The sequence below is a fragment of the Phocoena phocoena genome, chromosome 14 (assembly GCF_963924675.1).
Source record: "Phocoena phocoena chromosome 14, mPhoPho1.1, whole genome shotgun sequence".
NCBI lineage: Eukaryota > Metazoa > Chordata > Mammalia > Artiodactyla > Phocoenidae > Phocoena > Phocoena phocoena.
Window position 1 is genome coordinate 40,094,151 of NC_089232.1, and position 19,236 is coordinate 40,113,386.

Consider the following 19,236-nt stretch of genomic DNA (forward strand, 5'->3'; position numbering starts at 1 on the left):
TTGAACCTAGGATCAGAATTAGAAAAACTTAGAAAAACAATGCAAGAATGGAAACTCTGCTTGAGTTAAGATTTCTTTTAACAGTGTCTTGCTACCTAAATAAAATAGAGGCTCTGTGTTCACCAAATCTTTGCAGGTAATTAATGTCAATGATTTATCTCGGAGAAGTCACATTGTTCCTGTATTCAGAGATGTAAGTGGTTATTTCAGAATTGGCTGGTGTGGTTTAGATTTTGATCTGTAGCTTTGGTTTTCTTGTGATTCATATTGATTCCTCCAATTTGTATGCTGCTTTGCTCTGTAGGTTCTTGATCCACTTGTATCTCTCCTCTTTGGCCATAGTTATAGGTTTAAGTTTCTAGTTTTCGATTTTCTTTTATTCTTGGATTTTCAGTGTTTGTACTCAGGGTGGCTTTTTTTTTTTTTTTTTTTTTTAAATCTTGCTTTTGTTTGTGTGCCCTGCTGTCAGGCCTATTTGGCCTTGTCCATGGGATAATAGAAATGAAAGTGCTTTGTAAGTTGTAAAGCACCATTTAAATGTAAGAGATGATTACTATTTTACTAAAAGTAATAACCTTGTTTATAACTCTGAGTCTTCGTGATGTAATTGGGGGCAAAGAGGAGCACCTGATTGGACAGGTGGGTCAGATATCTTTATGCACTGAGATCCTAGGTCGCAACGGCTCTAGCAACGAATGTCGTGGCTAGATTCTCTGTGAACAAGGATTACAGCCCATGTCTAATCTTGAGAATGCCGGCATGAGCCCAGAAAGGAGACAGAGGGCTCACAGAGGGCAGCTCCAAAAGCCTGACTGGTCCTACTTAATGCCTGACTCTTGACTTATGCTCACACCCTGATTTTGGAGGCCTAAAATACTCTGCTGGACCAGGTCTATGCCTAGATCCCATCTTTACCTCCTGTGTTCTGTCAGAGATCTTGTTATAGGCTGTGTGGCAACATTGGGGAATGTCTTTGGTGACTCTCTTGGTCCACATGAAAATTCACATCACCTTTTAGAAATCAATCCTAAAGTGAAGACAGAACTTTCATCATGCTTAAGTAGTTCTGTTCTGCCTCCTCATCAAGAAATGCTACTGAGTTTAGGCCTGAACTAAAACCAGTCCCCATCTACAGTTTTTCTGTTTCAATTGATATAAAAACAGGCCCATCCATGGCTATAGATGACTTTAACTTGCTTATACCTATAGCTAATTCCCAACTTTTGAAAAGTTGCTCTTTATTTCAACTAAGCCATCATTAGTGGAATCCATCCCAGTCTTGGAGAAAGATGTCCTTATTGGCTCCTCAGTAGATTGGAAATACAGAAATTTTCTTCTAGGAAAAGGAAGAGTTTAAGAGTCTCCCTCCCAAAAGTTGTGTGGTGTGCTAAGGGGGAGGTGCGGCAGCGTTTTATAAAAGGAGATACCTCTGTGACTGGATATCTTTAGGATCAGCACAGACACCCTCATGAGGTGGGCAGTGTGTGAGTCCATCTTTGTCCTCACATCTCTACCTTGTTATTCATTCAATGAATACTTATTGGGCACTCATTTGGTGATAGGCAGATGCTGTGTTAGATTATAGGGACATAATTTCTGACAACCGTCCCAGATCTGGAGGTCATCTAAGCTAGAGCCTGTATATCGTCTTTAAGCCAGACAGATCTGGATTCTAGTGGCTTCTCCCCTTTTGCTATTTGTGTTACTCTGTAAATCTGCTTAATAATTTGTCATCTGAATCTTACTTTATGCATCTGTAAAATTGGATAACAATTACCAAATAGAACTGTGGTGAAGGTTCCATAAATGATGAATCTAACACTCCATGCTGGACACATAGTAGGTCTCTCACTTATTAATTGATAGCTGCATCTTCTGCACTCATCTTCTTCATCCCATCTCAAACTCACTGACTGCTCTTTGCTTGGGGCAGCTTGGCCTCCAAGTAGAATTTAATAGTGTTTAAGTCTTTATGTGAATAGATGTATGGAGGAGATATTTTCAGTAGATATAGATCCCAGTTCAGGATTCTAGAAATGTATAGACATAGTTCCAGTCAACATTTTCTTTTTCATCAGCTGATTAAAAATCTGTTTTTTGGTTTTTTTTAAACTTGAACAATTAATTTAATCAAAATGGTCATGCTGGTAGGCTGGGCAATCATTAAAATAACAAAACAAAGAATTTTACATAGTAATCAACAATAGAGATAGAATGGAATCATAAAAATATTTAATCCAAAGAAGGGAGAAAAAGAGGAAAGAGGGAAGAAAAGCAGATAATTCAAATATAAAATGAATAGCAAGATGATAGATTTGATAGATTTAAGCTCAGCTATGTCAACAATTACATTAAATGTAAATGGTCACAGAGATGGACCCAGTGGATTAAAAAAAAGTAAGATCCACTATGTGCTTTTTACAAAAAACCTCCTTTAAATATCAAGAAATAAATATAAGTAAATTGATGGAAAAGATATATCATTAAAACTAATTAAAGAGAGCTGGAGTGGCTATATTAATATCAAAGTAGATTTCAGAGCAAAGAATATTACAAGGGATAAAGAGGCCCATTTAATGATGATAAAGTAGTCTCCTCATCATAGAACATAACAATCTTAAACATTTATGCACCTAACATTATGAACATAACAACTTCCAAACATGAAGCAAAAAACTGATAGAACTGCAAAGAGAAAAAACATACAGTGGTAATCAGAGATTTTAGCACCTTCTCTTAATAATAGATAGAACACATATAGAAAAAAGCCAATAAGGATGTGGAAGAACTAAACAATACTAATCTGACATCAACTAATTTGACATAATTGACCTTTATAGAACACTGCACTCAATAACAGAAGAATACATGGCACTCTACTTTCAATTATCTAGCACCTGACACATCACTCTAGTCACTTCTGTCTGTCAGCAGGAAAATGCTTCTGTCAACAGTAAATACTATTGTTCTGGGCCTCACCAGGCCATGAAAATCCCACAGAATTCCTGTTAGAGCCGTACTGGCTCCTCCTTGGGGCAATTCTGCTGAATATTCTAGTAGTAGCTCCAGGAGAAGGTCATTGTTTCAAGAACATAGCTTACCTCCTGAGGATGAAGTCAGAGGTTGAATCTGAACCAAGTGTCTAACTCACATATTGTCATCTTGCTGGGGGGGAACAGCAGCCTTTAAACTTTGTCCAGACTTATTAAAATATAAATATTATTGCCCTCAAGGGCTTGGCATTGAAAAAACATGATAACAATTCCAGATTTAGGCCCATCCGAAGGTTTTATGCCATTTTTTTAGGATATTGGAACATTGAAATCAAACAGTAGAGATCCCTCCCCTAAAAAAACCTTTCTGAGAGATTTTACTCCCTTAAGATAATGTATTTCAAGACACATCTTCCTGCCCCCTACCTTCCCAAAGGGAGAAAATTTGAAACCATAAGAATTATGGTCAAGTACACGTGTCAAGTACACATGTTATCAGGTTTAAATTGTAAAACATAAATACAATTCACATAATAGTATAAAAAATGGTATTTTGATCAAGGAATGAAAAGATGGGTAGCCCTACCATTATAAATTCCACTGAACTGTTTCTGTTGAGAATCAGCTGTGCAAGTGAAGGATGGCAGAAATAGAATAGATACAGCCACATTGTATCTTGTGTATAAATCACCGTGAATCTTGGCTACATCATGTGCTTCTGCACTCCGTATGGGCTTCCTCCACACAACTGCCCCTGCTGTGAACGTGAAGTATGCCCAGATTATAGTACACATCATAATTTATATAATTTATCACAGTCTACCTTTAAGTGATATTATACCGCTTTAGGTATAGTACAAAAACTTTATGGTGGTGTGTTTCCATTTCTCTCCTTCTGACCCTTGTGCTATTCTTATCATAAATTTTACTTTTATGTATGTTATAAACTCCACAATGAATTTTTATTACTTTTTCTTAAATTGTCAATTATCTTTTAAAGTAATTTAAATAATAAATTTAAAAGTATATTTTTACCCATTTAGTTACCATATCTAGTACTCTTCTTTGTGTAGCTTCAGATTTACATCTGCTGTCATTTTCCTTCTGCTTGAGGTACTTCCTTTAATATTTTCCACAGTGAAGATCTACTGATAATGAAATCTAGCTTTTGAATGTCTGAAAAAATATTTATTTTGTCTTTATTTTTCACAAGGTAAAGAATTCTATGTTTACAGTTTTTCACCATCCAGTACTGTAGAGATGTCATTCCATTGTGTTCTAATTTGGACCATTTCTAAAGGAAAATTTGCCTCTATTTTTAATCTTTGTTCCTCTGGATGTAATGTGTCTCTTTTTTTCTCCAGCTGCTTTTAAGATTACCTCTTTATCATTGGGTTTAAGAAATTTGCTTAAGATGTGCCTTGGTATGTTTTTCTTCATGTTTCTTGTGCTTGGAGTTCACTGAGCTTCTTGGTTATGTGATTTATAATTTTCATCAAATTTGGAAATTTTTCAGCCAGTATTTTTTCAAGTATTATTTTATGCCCTTCTCCCTTTCAGAGACTAAAATATCAATAACATGAATATTCAACCTCTCATAGTTGTCCCCCAGCTCACAGATTCTCTGTTCCTTTTTTTTTTTCATTTTGGAAAATTTCTATTGCTATATTTTCAAGTTTACCAATGCTCTCTTTTGCAGTGTCTAATCTGTTCTTAATCTAATCTGGTATGCATTTAAAAAAATAAATTTATGTATTTATTTTTGGCTGCGTTGGGTCTTCATTGCTGTGTGTGGGCTTTCTCTAGTTGTGGTGAGCAGGGGGCTACTCTTCATTGCGGTGTGTGGGCTTCTCATTGCGGTGGCTTCTCTTGTTGTGGAGCACGGGCTCTAGGCATGTGGGCTTCAGTAGTTGTGGCATGCAGGCTCAGTAGTTGTGGCTCACGGGCTCTAGAGCACAGGCTCAGTAGTTGTGGCACACGGGCTTAGTTGCTCCATGGCATGTGGGATCTGCCTGGACCAGGGCTCAAACCCGTGTCCCCTGCATTGGCAAGTGGATTATTTACCACTGAGCCACTAGGGAAGTCCCTAGTATCTAGTCTACCTCAGGCACAGTAGTTTTTATGTTTAGAAGTTAGATTTAGGAATTTCCTGGTGGTCCAGTTGTTAAGGCTCTGCCCTTTCGCTGCAGGGGACATGGGTTCGATCCCTGGTCAGGGAACTAAGATCCCACATGCCTCGTGACCAAAAAAAAAAGTTAGAGTTGAGCCTTTTTTATATCTCTCATGTCTCGATTTACATGCTAAAGTACTCCTTTACCTTCTTGAACACATGGAGTATAGTTTTAACAATTCTTTTAGGGTCCTTGTCTACTAATTCTATCGTCAGTATCAATTGTGAGTCAATTTTAATTTATTGATTTTTCTTCTAAATTATGGTCATATTTTTCTGCTTTGCATGCATAATCATTTTTAATTGGATACTAGATATTGAGAATTTTATCCTGTTTGATGTTATATATTTTAGTATTTCTATAAATATCTTTGAACTTTATTTTTTTTCCCCTGGGACATTATTAAAGTAGTTGGAAATAGTTGGAGCCTTTCAGTTCTTGTTTCTATGCTTTGTTAGGCAGGATCAGAGCAGTGTAGTCTAGGGTTAATTTTCCTTACTACTGAGGCAAAATTCTTCTTTGTACAATTATTAGGTTTTTGCATTCTGGCTGGTGGAAAGAGGTGCCATTTCTTTTTACCTCTAATCCTTTCAAGTGATTTTTTGCCCCTGGTCCTGAATAGTTTCCTCACACACTTTAGCTGATCAGTGCTCACCTTAATTCTAGAGGGGAACCTTCTTCAGATTTCCAGAATTCTCTCTTTTTCTGTGCATCTTTCTCCTCTCCACTACTCTGCCCTGAAAACTCAATTGTCTACAGGACTCCCAGCTCTATCTTTTTAACTCACGGAGATCACTGGGCTCCATATGGGTCCCTCTCCTTCCACTGTGACCTGGACGTTTTCTCCAGGCAGTAAGTTGGGGCAGTTGTAGGCGCATTTCTCAGGGATCCTTGACCTTCATTGCCTGATGTCCAGTGTTTTGAAAATTGATTTTTTATATATGTTGTTTGCTCTTTTGTTGTTTTAGGCAGGAGGATAAATCCAATCTTTTACTCAATTTTGGGTAGAAATAAAGTCTACAGTATCCTTTATATTTGAAAAAGAGTCTTGTGCCTCTTCTCTATTTTCATTTTATTTTTTAAAGTGGAGGTAGGGGTGCTTCTAGAGAGAAACCAGAAAAGGTTTGGATAAAATGCTAAAGAGATTATTTTTCTCCTTTTTCACCATCATAATTCTTTGCCACCAGAGTGATCTTTCCAAATCTAGTTATCTCTCATTTCTGCCTAAATCCTTCATGGCTCCTGAACGACTACTGAATTCAGGCATACCTTGGAGATATTGCAGGTTTGGTTCCAGACTACCATAATAAAGTGAATATCATAATAAAGCAAGTCACGGAGTTTTTGGTTTCCCAGTACATGTTAAAGTTATGTTTATACTATACTTAGTCTATTAAGTGTGCAATAGCATTATGTTTAAAAAACCCCATTGTACATACCTTAATTAAAAAATACTTTATTGGGCTTCCCTGGTGGCACAGTGGTTGAGAGTCCGCCTGCCGATGCAGGGGACACGGGTTCATGCCCCGGTCCGGGAGGAATCCCCACATGCCACAGAGCGGCTGGGCCCGTGAGCCATGGCCGCTGAGCCTGCGCGTCCGGAACCTGTGCTCTGCAACAGGAGAGGCCACAACAGTGAGAGGCCCACGTACGGCAAAAACAAAACAAAACAAAAAACTTTATTGCTAAAAAATGTTAGCCATGATCTGAACCTTCAGCAAGTTGTAGTAGTAACAAAAAAGAGCACTGATCACAGATCACCATAACAAATACAATAATGATGAAAAAGTTAAAAACATTGCGAGAATTACCAACATGTAACACAGAAAGATGAAGTGAGCAAATGCTATTGGAAAAAAATGGTGCTGATAGACTTGCTTGATGCAGGGTTGCCACAAACCTTCAATTTGTAAAAAATGTAATATCTGCAAAGCACAGTAAAGCCAAGCACAATCAAAGGAGGTATGCCTGTAGTGTCCAGACTCCTTAGTGTTCATGCAAGGCTCCGGTACCTGTTAATCCTCATTTTTAACACCGCTCATCTTTCCCATTACACCAAGCTCTCTAATTAATAAGCCTCAGCTGTCTGCCTCAGTGGTGGTGTATAGGTTCTGAAATCAAAGCAACAGTTCAAATCGTACTTAACGGCTGTCTGATCTTGGGAAGTTAACTTCTCTAATATCTTATCTGAAAATAAGAGTAATAATACTATATACCTGCCAGAGTTGTTGTGAGCATTAAATGAAATAATATGTGTGAAGTGCTCCACAGGGTCTTGCCTAGAGTAAGTGCTGCATTAATATAATTTATTACTGTGATGGTTCCTCAGCTACATCACGTTCTGCTTCTCTGCCTTCTGGCCCTGTAGACATGGTTCTCCCATTGCCTGGACATCCTCCTTTTCCTGCTCCATACACTCTTCCCTGCTATGTTCTGCTTCTCTTTTCAGCTGCATCTCTAGCCTTTCCTCATGTGGGAGGCTTTCCCTGACCTTCTGATCTTAGTAGGATGCTCTCCGTGTACCATGGTGCCCCATTACTGTTTGGAAATTGTTTTCCCTCTTTCGCCTCCACACAAGGGGAGGGAGACTGTGGCTCATGGTAAGTGACCAATTATGTTAGTTGAATGAATGAATGAAGATTGGCTTTTAAAAACTGTTAAATAAAATGATGAAAAGGACAGTTACAAAACCCTGACATAAAATGTTTGAATGAGCACAAATCCAGGCCCCCAAATTCCTAGATGAAATCGGGAGAAATTGAGAAGTAGCATGTTCAGGGACACAGCAGCATGGCCAGTCACCACTGCGTTTTTGGCCTCTCTGTGAAACTGCCACCGGAGGCTGCAATTCAATGACAGGTAATGCTACTTGGCAAGGAAAAGAGCAAAGCCTGGTGATGAGAAGAAAAAAACGTGCAAGAAAATGAAAATCATGAGCCAAACAATGTGAGAACAGCCTCCTGCCCCCATCCTCACCCCACGGCCCAGGTGCCCAGCACTGGTGGCATTATCTCTGCACAGCCGGAATTTTAGGAGAAGCCTGCCAATATTGACATTACTCCACATAATGAAATCAAGGTGGATTGGTGAACAATCACTTTAAAAGTTAATTGTTGAAAACCTGCAGGTTAGAGTCTTAAGCTAATAATGCCTGTTGGCTTGATGGCAGTTTTGGTGCTTGCTGGTTTTTTCATTGTTTTTATTTTTGGTGTGTTTTGTTCTCTTGACTTTGATGACAAAAAGTAGAACTCTTTTTAATTTTATTTCCTATGGCAGGTTAGGTTCCTGCTTGGCTTTTCTGGGTGGTTATTTTCTTTCCTCCCCACCACTCCCTTTTTTACTTCCTTTCTCTCTTCATTGTAGTCTGGCCCTTTAGCAATGGCTGCCTCTTGTCCTGCAGTCTTGCACAGACATTTGGGAATCCTGGTAAACCCAGCCCCTACCATCTTCAGCCTTCCTGAAGTCCTTGGAGGCTGTGTTGAAGGAGATTCCTCATGACTGAGTCATTGGTGACATATTCAGAGTTCTGCCAGTATCCCTTCCTCAGGGAACCAGTTCCCCAGATGGTCCTGGAAAGAATCAGAGATGGGAGACCTCTGTGTATAAATGGAAGACCCTTCTGTCCCATAGATTGGAGGCTGTTAAGTGATGGTCCATCTCAAGGAGAGCCTCACATCAAAACTGATGTCTCTCTTCTCCTTCCCCTCAGACCTCAGGCTGAGGTGAGTGAAGACAGGGGATTTTAGGAATTCTTACTTGAGGCAGGAAACTGACAAGGTATACATCCTTTCTTGACTAAATCCTGGCATGATTTGGGTCTCTCAGTATATTTCCATTTATTGATGAGCAGATCACAGGCTAGCCTGTGGGCATGTTTTCAAACTTAATGAAGAAAAGACAATTTCTGCCACAAGAGCTCTTCATCTAACTGACAGCATCAGTCAAGGGCTACTATGACTCCTGGCTGCACTCAGTAATGAAACCTTTCTCCTAAAAACTAGAGAGGCTGGGGAGATGAGACAGTGGGCCATGGAGAAAGGGGCAGAAGAAGACTCTAGTTCATCTAAACTGCTTCTCCTTTACCTCACATGGGCCTTGGTGAAGGCATGCGGGAGACCAGAAGGGTGAGGCTTGGTGGTAAGTGGAAGGTCATGGAAAGCAGACAGTAGGGAGTCTTTCCCTGAGGAAAATGATGCTATGGCAGCTGCTTTAAACTTGGAAGTGGTTTTTTTTTCATCCCTTGTGGTGGAGAGCCAGTATCTAGGAGATTCTCCTTTCAGAAGTTTACTGTCCTTTCCATTTAGGACCCCCAAAATAGAATTTTTATTCTATTCAGAGATCTGAGGCCTCTCCTGGGGACAGGTATTTCCTTACTTTTGCTGGGAAACATTTTTTTTCTCCCCAAAGGAAAGTAACTTCCTTTGTAAAAGCCCAACAGGCAAACACATCAGAATGGGAAATAAGGATTTGGTGGTTTGGGATGGAATGAAGTGGAGGGAGGTGTATGTTGGGGTGCAAACTCCAGTGGCCATGTAGATGCTCCGGAAAACTTGGTTTCTGAGAAGCACTGAAAACCATGAATCTGGTTCATTGCCCTCAAATTGAGGAGCATAGAGGTTGTGAGACTTGTTGAAGGGTTAACTGATAATTCCTGGTGGAACTGGTCCTCTGATGTCTCCTCTCCCCTTAAGATGGGGCATCTACTTTGTGCCAAGCATCCTGATGTGCACCAGTGATTCAGAGGGAGGGGGAGGGGAGGGGAGTGCGGGGAGAACAGGCTGTGCATGGATCTGTGAAGCTTCTGGCCATCCTTGAGAAGGTGTGGCCTTATAGGTCCCCAGGACATCCCTCTATTCCTTTCCCTTGCTTCTCCAGCAACAGTGCTTTTTCCCCAAAAGAACTCATGTGCTTCTGACAGAGGGTTTCATACGTCTGCTTTCTAGGAGAAATAATTTGCTCACATTGGCTAGAAGGCTACAAGTTATCCCTAGTTACTTTTACCTTCCTCATCTTCTATAATCAGCCCATCACCTAGATCTGTTGAATTACCTCCCAAATAATCTGAGTCAGTCCACTTAGCTCTGTCTTCATTCATATACCCTGATCCAAGTCCCCATAACCTTGTTGGAGCTCTCAAACCATCTCCTTACTGGCTTTCCTCTTTCATTCTGGTCTCATTTAAATTCATTCTTCACATGCAAACCAGCATGATGTTTTTGAACTGCAGCTCTGGTATGTCACTTCCTCTACCAGTGAAAACTCAGTGGCTTTCCGTTGGTTTTAGGGTAAAGGCCTCAGTCTTTAAGATATCCCATGCACTGCACGGTCAGGGTTCTGTCTGTGTCTCCAGCCTTGTTTCACATCTCCTCCTCCTCTCTCTGCTCTCCATCTACACCAACATCCTTGCCATGCCCTCTCCTGCCAGGGAGTTTGCACTTGCTATTTTCTCTACTTGGAACTCTCTCCCTAACCCCATTCACCTAGATACCTCCTCCTCAACCTCAGCTCTCTGTCCACTCATCAGAGGATCCTCCTTCTGCCCTGATTCAGTTATATTCCCTTATTGTAAGCGCTCATTGCCGCATGTGCTTCTCCTCTGTAGCACTTCTACAGTGGTAATTTCACATGTACTTGTGCTTTTATGTGCTTAGTGTCTAACTTCCTTGTGGAACTGTCAGCTCCATGGGATGGGAACCATGTTTGTTTTAGCCCTAGCATGGTGCCCTTCATAGAGCAGGGCTCAATAAATAATTCATGAATGAATAAGTGAATGGATAAATGAACAAATTAGTGAATGAATGAACTGACTTCTGGAATAAGAGGTCTTTGCTGAATTGTCCCTTTTGAGCAGTAAGTAATGGAATTTTTTGCCTGTGGGACAAGACGCTTTTGAACCCCTGTTTTGACATAATCCTTTTCACTTAAATTGTGAAAAGCACCTAGAATAAGCCTCTGGAATCCTTGAAGCCACCGCTTACCTCAGGAAGCAGTGGAATGGGGTGCCTTCTCTTGTGCCGCTGGAAACATGACCTTTCCTCTGAATTTCTCTGAGGACAGCCCTTCTGTAAGCAGTTTCTTCTTCATCCTCCCTCCATCTGCCAAATGAGGAGATGGACAGGAAGGACTCTCAGATTCACCACACAGGCAAGAGTGACAGCACAAGACCATTACTCTGATGGAGATGGGAGCATGGGAATGACATAAGTAAGTCACAGGCTGTGTCTTCCAACTAATGTGGGTGCAAGTTTGCCCATTAATCCATAATTTAAAAATATCTTTTAGTTTCTTGACCTTCCTCAATCTTAACCTTTGCTATTGGCCACTCGACAAACAGTATGGCATTCTTAATAGTCCAAAAGTTGTTTGAGTCCAGGATTCAAGAGGACAGAACATCGTTTTCCCTTTGTAACCTCTGAGTCCCATCCATTCTGTTTGAGAAAGGCTGAATACGGCAGATCACCTGAGAAGTGGCATGTGGTGCAGAAAAGATCAGTGCCTTTGGAGATTGACAGCTCTGGGCTTTGACACTGGATAAATTACTTAGGCTCTTTGAGCCTTAATTTACTCATCTGGAAGATGGAGTGAAAATACCACAGTATTGTTATAAGTTTAACTGAGGTAAATATATATAAGCTTTTTGGCACAGTGACTGGTATAGATTCTTAATGAGTATTAAATTTCTGTCTCAAGGCTGACCTTCAATGGCATCTCCTAGGGTGGAAGATCTGTCAACTGTCTTGATTGAGGTGAACATTAGGTTCCCGTTTTTTTTTCTTTTTTTTTTTTAAATAAATTTATTTATATTTTATTTATTTATTTTTGGCTGTGTTGGGTCTTCGTTGCTGTGCATGGGCTTTCTCTAGTTGCTGAGAGCCGGGGCTACTCTTTGTTGTGGTGCACGGGATTCTCATTGCAGTGGCTTCTCTTGTTGTGGAACACAGGCTCTAGGCGCATGGGCTTCAGTAGTTGTGGCACATGGGCTCAGTAGTTGTGGCTCACAGGCTCTAGAGCGCAGGCTCAGTAGTTGTGGTGCACGGGCTTAGTTGCTCCACAGCACGTGGGATCTTCCTGGACCAGGGCTCGAACCCGTGTCCCCTGCATTGGCAGGAGGATTCTTAACCACTGTGCCACCAGGGAAGTCCCACGCTCCTGTTTCTTTAGTATTGATTTCTAGCTGCCCCAGCTCTGCATTTGGCACACAAGGATTCTTGTTCTTTGGAACTCTGCTTGGCCAACCCCAGTCTGCCCCTCACAGGCATTCCCAAGACAGGCCTAGTCCCTTATACTCACACTGAAATTATGCCCAAAGTCCATGCCTGGGGGTACCACCATTGCTTTCCCTGGAGTTCTCACTGGAGTACTTCTCAAAGTCTTGTCACCATTTTTTGAAGAGGAAGTTGCTAAGCTAGAACCCTCAGCAGCACCTCCGCTTTCCTGGAGTTCTTGGTCCTTGGCAAACATAGATGCCGCTGGCCATGTCCCTAACAGCCCTTGGAGCCAGGATCATCAGTCAAGATGGTGTTTCATCCTGGAAGCAGGGGGAGGCTATGGCTCCCAGCACTCCTTTTCTATGGAATGTTTTGGGCTTTCCAGCTCTTGTGGTCCCCACCAGATGGCCCTATGGTAGATCGAACTTGGTCACCTTTCCTGCATTGGGCACCCAGACCAGGGTCCTGGCAGAGGATGCTGGATGGGTCTGTCTTTGGAGCTCCTCTCTCCTCCCCAGTAGACACATGTCTACTGACCATTTGCCTGTATCCTTTCCCATCCCCTTATTCTGTGCTGCTCTGGTCATCGGTTGATCCCTAACTTCTCTTCCTTTTCTCAGCTGCCGCAACTGTGATGGGTGATTTTTACAGACTCAAAGTACTCCCAAATGCATGTTTGGATTTTGAGCACCTCCCCAAAGACTTTGTGGGGGAGGCACAGCCTTATAATAACTTATAACTGCCATGTATCTCCGTGGTGTATCAATAGGTCCTCTTCTCTGTGGCCAGGGACAAAGATCAGATGGTCTTCAGATTTGACAATTCCCAGACACCAGCTGTACTTCCCTGCTTTCTTTATCACTCAAAATTTAAATAGTTTGAGTGAGAAAATGAAACCAAAATTTTAAATAATACGTTAAAGAAAATTTTAAATCTTACAACCTTATTATTAGTAGCAAATTACTGTGATCTGCCCACAGACAGTTAAGACACACAGACAAGGACATGGACTTAAGGTGAAGAGCCCAATGAAGGTCTCTCCAGGTCATCTTCAGGTCTTTCTGTGAAGGGCATCTTCACTGGCTACCTAGATATTCCTAGTCTCTTGGGATAATTGGGGCCTAGTAGCTGGGAAATGACAATGGGTCTTACTTGAGGTGGGCGGGCATTCTTATTCAGCCTTCTTGCGACATGCTCCAGTGAAAGGGACCCCTTGATGAAATTGAACTCTGATCGTCCGCGATTGGCAGCAGAAGGGCAGTAATGGCATGGTGGTGGAGTGGTCTTGAATTTGGTCCACTAAGAGCCACATTCCCATTGCAGACGTCGCTCACCCCTGTTGCTCCTGCATGGAGGATATTAGTAGCTGAGAGTAGCTTCATTGAGCTCAGTCCAACTCTTTTATATTTCCTCCTTCACCGTGAGCTTCGTCTCACCTGGCGGGGTCCTCTTGCTTCAGACTTCGATGCCTGATCCCTTGTGAGCTGCCGTAAGAACAAGAGCATGCACTCTCCTGGGTGGCGGCTGCACTTTTTCTATAGCCTCCATCCCAGCTGGAGTAAGGAGAGCAGGTGCTGCCTCCTCTTGTGCTTCTCTTCATCTCTCTTCTAAGACCAGGACATGTTTCAGAGCCTTAGCAGGACCGAATCTGTGTCCACACGGAGGAAAAACAGCAGCCTTGGCTTTTGAGGGGGTGACAGCACTATGGCAGGGTGAGGGAGTTTAGGACTCTCTGTGATTCTTCCAGCCAGGTATCTTCTCTGGCTTTATACCCACTTACTCCTCCACCCCATCTCCCTCCCCCTGAACTCTGACCAAGGAAGTCCCCAGAGGCCCAGGCTCTTAGGATTTATGGAGACAATGACTCTGTGTCCTCTGAGTCTTCAACAAGGCCTGGAGCTTTGATGCCTGTCACCTTTGGCTGTGGTTGGGGGGATGGAAGGGAGAAGTGCCACTGTGACCTCTCTACCCCATTACCCCTGCCCTGCTGATCCCCAGAGCAGCAAAGAAAACTTCCAGCTTTGAAGATGGGCCCTGGTCAGTTACGAATCCTGCAAACAGGTGCTCCTGGCCATCAAAGTCTTGAAGCAGTTAAACTTGCTTTCACCTTTGTTGCAGTTCCCTTAAAAGAAAACAGAGAGATCTTCGAAAGGTGGAAGGGGTGGCAGGCCAGAAACGTAAAGTGTGTGCAATCACTCAGATACAAGTGGCACCACTAAAAATTGCCTTCATATATCAGCTTATGGTTTACACACTCTGGCAGAAAGGACACTAAAAGGTCAGCGGAAAAAAAATTTATATGTCAGGCCTGGAGCTGTGACTCCAAAGGTGGTGAGAAGACATGATCTGGGAAGGGTTCTAGAGGGACCGGCTAAGTGCTTGATGTGCCAGGATTCTTCTTTTCACTCTTTATTTTGTCTTATTTTTAAGGAAGTTTCTTGCAAGCGTCAGCAGAGAAGCTAAGGTATAGACTCGGAGTAACCTCTCACTCCAACCTCTGGTGACAAGACGGATAGTTCCGTTCATCTATGGGTGAGCAACGCAGGCTCCCTGCATTTTTTTCCCTGTTTGCTTGGTTTCAGGATATATTTGTTTGCAGAGAGGGATGTCATGCTTTTGAATGCACTGCTCAGTCATGTACCAGTGGTGAAATCAGAGGAGGGGAGAAGAGAAGAGAGAGGAGGGAGGGAAGGGGGCGGAGGGAGGGTGGGTGTTGGGAAAGGGCAAGCTATACTCTGAGGGCTTTAAGTGATGCCAGCTCAGATCCAGAAACAAATCTTCAACCAAATGCTAATGGAGAATGTGCCTTCCAATCAGAAGGGTCAGCAAATATGCTGTAAATTAATAACGTACCCTTTTAGGTAGCAGTTGCCTTGTGGAAAAGTCTGGAGGAGGATTATTTATCCACTCCCCCTTCCATCCCACCTCTCTTAAGAGAAGGAGCTAGAACACTGTAGGTCCCTTGGAGTTTTGTTTAAGACTGACCCTCCCCCTTAGTTTATTAACCGTGTAACATTTTCAGGTTGTTTTTTCCTCTCTGTCTCCTCCAGCAAGTCTCTATTGATCACTATTTGCAGTTATAATCCCTTTCAAATTTATCATCCATGACTAACATCCCATGTATTGATTAGTGTTGACGGATGTTCCTCTACAGTGTAGAACCACCGTGATCCCAGCCTGTGACACACAAGAGGGATGGCGAGAGAGAGAAATACACATTTTCCCCTTCTCCTCAATTTTCTTTTGGTAGTTTTCTGTTCTCCCTTTTGTTTACAGCTTAGATGACTTCTTTCCTACATATGTGAGGAATTGCTTTGTATATTTTAAGGATAATTTCTTTACTCCTACTGAAGCCTGTCGGGAGGAAAAGGAAGTAGCCGTGTTGCTCCTGGGTGGTTACTGTGGGGGTGGGTCACTGACAGGTCCTGAAGGAGATCAGATTTATGAGGGACATCCACATGTCTTAACCTAAAGCCTCAGGTACCAAAGATATAGAGGCTAGTTGTTTAAGGATAAATTACATGTCACTTGTGACTAAGAACAAGGTGTCCAAAATCTGGACTATAAATGGAGTCATTTGTCAATAGTGCAATATTGGGGGCTCTTTTTTCCATACTGTCTGTAGCATCCTCTTTGCCTGTTGTGGGCCAAAGGCAAGTGGTGGCCTGGTTGGGAAGCTGTGTCCTTATCCGTCCTGCCTGAGCACGTGTCCAGGGCTTCCCATCTTGGAGTGTTCTGCTCGTGCATACGAGGTGCCCACCCCACCCACCCACCAGGTTGGCACTGAGTTGTGGGGGGGTCTGGCCACTCATGGGTGAGCCAGCATGCAAGTCCTGAGCTCAGCTGCCTTCTCTGTGCAATGGAAATAACAGTACTTTCCTTGCCCACCTAACAAGGAGTCTAGTGTACCAGCCGTGAGAGTGCTTCAAAAAATTGGGAAGGGCTATATAAACCATGAGGGTATAATGATTACTCTCAAAGATTTCTCCTTGCTCTCTCTGGGTCTCAGTCTCTCTCTCTCATACTCCAAGAAGGTTTTATTGTTCTGCAAGGTTTTTCTACTCCAGGGAACTTTACCAAAGGACCCACGGACTAGACTTGAGAATAGAAGGAAGTATAGAATTCACAGGGAATTTAGTGGTCTCGTAGTTTAACGCTTTCATTTGACTTGTGAGGAACCTGGTGTGGTCTAAATTTTTGGAATAACTTATTTGATATCCCACAGTGTGTGAAACATAAGCCTAGAAAGAAAACTCAGTTTTCTGCCTCTTAGGCAAGTACCCTTCCTCTTCCCTCCCCTCACACCTCCTCTCCGTCTCTCTCCCCTCTTCCCCCTCCTCCTTCTTCCTCTTTTCCTCTCTCCTTCCCTCTTCTTCCCCCGCCAACTCCCTCCTCCTTTCTCCATCTCTCACTCCCTCTGCTCCCCACTCCCTCCTCTCCTCTCTCTCCTTCCAGCCATCCCTCCCTCCCTAGCCCTCACCTCTCTCTATTCCTTTCCCTCTTGCTTTCTCCAACCCCCTTAGCAGCCCTAGGTCTGGGGTAGAGATACCAGACATTTGCTCTTAAAGCTCACTTTCACTTTGGAAGACAGAATCATTGTCTGAGAAACCCTAGGGTTTCTTCACTACAGAAAACTCACATTAAAAAAGTTAATTTTCTTTCCAAAGGAAAAAAGGCAGGCCAGATCAGCTCCTAGGGGAGGGCATATCTACCTACAGAGTGTGCCATTCTGTCACGCTATAGCGCTTTTGAATAGCTATTTAGTTGACTCATATGTAAATGATATTTTGTCCTCCCTCATTGCCTCAGCCCCCACTATTGACAGTAATTTGATGGGATGTTTTTTGCCTCTTATCTATTTTCCAAGTTTTCATGGTCTGTTTGTAATAGTGTTTTTGGTTCTTTGCAGTAGTTTAAGTTTCTCATATGGGTCTTATTATACCTGAATACTGCTCAGCTATTTGATGGCAGAGTTGTAAATCCTCAATAAAAGATCTTTAATAATCAGTTGGCATTTATTTAATATAGCACCCATCTTATTAAATCTAACTCCTTGGATTTAATAAGACAGTTTATTGTATCTTTGCATCGGAATAGTGATGCTATAGTTATGCTTGAGAAGGCACTTTCATTATAAACTCCTCTTTTTAGGCACTTATAATTTTCTCAAGTAGCACATTTATTTCAATGTGCAATCATTTTCTGTTCTCTTCTCCCTCCCTCTCTCCATTTGTACTATTTTTCTCATTTTTTAAAAGTCTAATAAGAAAGTGTATCTCTAACTTCAGCGAGAAAAGCTGTGTCATTGGCTGAGAATAGCTGAGCAAATCTGTTAGGCTCTTGAAATCCAGATTCTTATTTGCGCCTTCAGTCAACTTGATGCAAATGTTGGTGAAGGAGATACTGGTCCTAGGATTATGCTCCTATAACGTGGGGAATGTTCTCCCAAGTGCCTTCAAGTGCATTTTCCCCCCTTTTCAGGGGTTTAAACATTCTTCAGCTTTTGCTAGTGCAAGGAAACTGCAGAATTGATCAGGCAGGAAACTGACCAGAATGGAGTAGAATGGAGACAGACCTTCCAGCCCCTCACTGGCTGCTTTCCCTCTCCAGCCCACTCATGGTAGAATGTGGGCTGTGCTCCACTGTCTGGCACTTGGCTCACTCTCTGCCTAGTTCACACCAGCTCATCCTTCAGATCTCAGAACAAGCCTGACTTCCTCAAAGATGCCTGTTGTAACATGCAGACTGAGTCTGGTTCCCTTGCTATATATCTTGTGGAGTTAGAATGGGGCTCCCTTGCTTTAGAACACATGTCTCATTTCCATTTATTACAGTCAGTGGTGCACTGGAGTGCACTCGTACTGTCTGATGAGAGCTCATTTTGTATATCTGTTCAGTTATATATAACCAACTCCATGTTCATTTATATCATCATGATAACCTGAAAACTGTCATAGGGGAAGTTTGAATGGGCAAATGCTGCATATCAGAGCGAACTCCCCTGCCAACTCCCCACCAGAGAGCTAGTTTTTAAACATTCACCAGCATAGCACTTACGTGATGATCTGTAAACCCTGTCTTCTCCACTAAGCTATAAACTCCATGAGAACGGGGACTTTGTCTATTTTGGCCTGTATTGTACTTGAGCCATTGTATGGCATGTAATAAGTGGTCAAAGAACTGAGTTTTATAAAGAGGTTTGGGAATAGACAGAATCTTACTTAAACACAGAGGCTGGGCCATTCAAAGGATCTTAATCTCACAAGATCAAGGTTCTCCATGATTTACCTCTAAGAGTAATTCATCCTGCACCAGAATCTAGCTTCCTAAGAAAAAGAAGATTCTTAGGTGTTCAGTTGGTCCCACTGGTGAAGTGGTTCATCAGAAAGCACTTGAAACTGTTCAGCCACGTGTAGCAAGGATAATTCTGGCTAGGCATGGGAAGAGGCTGGATGATGCTCTCTGCCTCTTTTAAATTTATTTTATTAAAAATGTCTCTTGTGTTCTGCTGGATAACTACATGCATGGGTTTCATGTTCCTGATTATGAGAGAATGAGACATTTCCCTTCTACCTCCTCACCATGCTCCTACCTAGGCATTCACTGTCTCTTTAGGAGCTTCGTTATCTAGTGAAATAGTACCTGGACATGAGAACAGAGAGATCTGGGTTCAAATTTGGACTATGCCTTGGAAAATGATTTCATTCTTAGAGCTTCAGTGTCATCATGCCTAAAGTATAATACATTATAAAATTATTACATTACATGAGATTGAACAATATGTGATGTTTCTGACAAACATAAAGATTATTGTTAGTGTTTAAACTTTTTCATCTTTTCTCTAAGACCTGGATTTTGACTTTG